This window comes from Vulpes lagopus, chromosome X, assembly GCF_018345385.1.
Source record: "Vulpes lagopus strain Blue_001 chromosome X, ASM1834538v1, whole genome shotgun sequence".
Classification (NCBI taxonomy): Eukaryota; Metazoa; Chordata; class Mammalia; order Carnivora; family Canidae; genus Vulpes; species Vulpes lagopus.
The window spans coordinates 23148440-23151117 of record NC_054848.1 but is presented as its reverse complement, the minus strand read 5'-3'; the positions used below and the strand labels follow the sequence as shown (position 1 = coordinate 23151117).

The 2678-nt window shown below is 41.2% G+C and overlaps 1 non-coding gene across 1 annotated transcript; it reads right to left on the bottom strand.

Moving 5' to 3' along the window:
* Positions 1-208: 208 nt before the first annotated feature.
* On the bottom strand, positions 209-312 carry LOC121483729. The gene has a single exon (XR_005985836.1). It is a non-coding gene; the product is annotated as a small nucleolar RNA U13 (small nucleolar RNA).
* Positions 313-2678: the final 2366 nt, after the last annotated feature.

Below are 2678 nucleotides of genomic sequence, written 5' to 3'. Positions count from 1 at the left end.
CAGAGATTCCAACTTCATCACAATGAATTACTAGAAATTTCCCCCAGGTTATGGGACCAGGTTTTCAGACAGTTTTAGCCTCTGATCGTGATATGATCTTTTCTTCAAAATCTTTTGTCAGTGTCTTCAAGATATTTTAGAGCTAAATTAGAATTTATTTCTTTGAGACTTGGCTGCCATAAGAAGATGAATTATTTATTTATTTTCCTGTCAAACGGGTAATGTGCTGAGATAGTAACAAGGTTTGAGGGAGATACATGTCACACCATGGCCTGAACATCCAGTCATCACACTTACGAACTACAAAAGGATCAATAAGTTTAATTTTAAACAAGAATTCTTGGAGTGACATAGGTTGTTCCCAATTATGCTCCCCCCGCCCCTTAGAACAATGACTAAGAACTATTCATGGACAAGGCAACACTGATAAAATCCTTTTGTGAGGTCAGAGCAAACCCCTGTACCACAGAAACCAAGACAGACTGAATTAGAAGGGTAAGAAAAGCAGCTATTCAGTAAACACATTGCCCCTCCCCCAGGCTGATGCAGCACCATACTGCGAGATCGCCCCTGAGAATTCCTACAGTGGAAAAAGAGGGCCTAGGGTGGACATCTAGCTTCCCCATCATTGTGAGTCACTTGTTGGGAGTCCCTACTCTGGTCTCACCTCATGGGGATCAAAAGGGAATCTACAGGGACTGACCATTGAGAATCTGATTGTGATAGAGAAGGGGGAGGAGCTTGAAACAATCAATACTTGGATTTGAGCCAGCCAAGTTCCTACCTGCCGCACACAAGTAGTAGTCTCAGCCAGTGCCTTTGTTCACCTGCAGGAGCCAAGATAGTGGTACAGTTTGATGGGGGAACTTAGTGGAATACAAATCTGCCTGATTCTGGTCCCGAGGAAAAGCAGCTTGAAAGCCTTGGAGGCTGGTCCCCAGGACTCCCACCCCCACCACCCACCCAGGCAGAGCAGTTTAGTTATAAGTCCACCTACTACTGAGTATAGTTCCTTGGCCATGCTCCACAAGAAAGTGCATGCAGAACACCTGGAAGCTCTGTAGCCTAGCAACACTTGAGCAGAGAGCCTGGCAGGCCAAACTGATTATCCACAGAGCAAAGCCAGTGGCCTTGTTGAGCCAGAGAACTTAGGGTTTGAGTTGGTTTGAATCAAAACCACAAATACTCTTGCTGTCCTTGGAGCTTGTTCTGCCACTGTCCAGACAGGGAAACTAATTCATAGCCCCACCCTTTGCTGTACACAGCCTTTAGCCATGTATGACCAGAGAACCTAACCACAACACACAAGAAGCAGAGTATGCCATCCAACAGTCCTGCTTATAGTGGCAGTTGAACAGAGAGCACAGCTGGTGGTTTTCTCTATCAGCAGCCCAAAAGCAGTGGCCCTGTTTTGCCAGGGAATTCAGTATATAGTCTTGCCTGATTCAGGTCCCCAAACAATGAGCTGTGCTAGCCTTGGGGGCCTGTTTTCCTGCTAGAGGCAGGAAGCTAATTCACAGTCCCACCTAAATCTGAGTATGGTATCCAGACCTATCATTTAGGAAGCCTGACCAGAGAATCCAGGCAACCATGGAGCCCATCCTATTGTCTCACTTGGGCAGGGAACCAAGCCAGTAGTCCTGTCCAACTGTTCCAAGCCAGTGGCACCTCCTTACCCCAGAGTTTGGGCAATGGCTTCACCCCAAAATAGACTCTGATAGCAAGCTTTACCTGCCCAAGGACATTACCAGCTAACATACCAAGAAACTCAAACTGAGCTGAATGGTAATTAATTGTCTCTGCTAAACACTAGGTTGGTTCCACATACATAAATCAAATGTAATACATCACATTAATGGAATGTAAGATAAAATTATATGATCACCTCAATAAATGTAGATTAAAGCATTTGACAAAATTCAGTATCCTTTCATGATAAAACTCTCAACAAATTGGGTATAGAAGGAATAAACTTCAACATAATATGGGCCATATGTGAGAAGCCCACACTAACATAATATCCAGTGGTGAAAGGTTGAAAGCTTTCCTGCTATGATCATAGCAGGGTGCCCACTCTCACCACTCTTACTGGTAGTCCTAGCTGAAGCATTAGACAGGAAAAATAAACAAAAGGCATCCAAATCAAAGGAAGAAGTAAAATTATCTGTTTGTAGATGATATGATCTTACATATAGAAAATCATAAAGAATTCACCAAAAAGAATTAAAAATAATCACTGAGTTCAGTAAAGTTGCAGGATATAAAATCACAAACGGAAATCAGCTGTTATTTCAAAGTACCAACAACAAAATATCTAGAAAAGAAATAAAACAATCCTTTTCACAATAGCATCCAAAACAATAAAATACTTAGGAATAAATTTAACCAAGAAAGTGAGAGATTTGTAGAAGTAACACTTTGATGAAAACAAGTAAAGAAGACACAAGTAAATGGGAAGATATCTCATGTTCATGGATCAGAAGAATTGATATTGTTAAAATGTCTCTTCTACACAAAGTCATCTATAGATTCAGTTGCAGTTCCTATCAAAATTTCAATGGCATTTTTCACAGAAGTAGAAAGATTTCCTTACAATTTGATTCCAATGGCATTTTTGTCCAAAATAGAAAGGTTTTTTTTTTTTAATTCATATGGAACAACAAAAGACTGTAAATGAC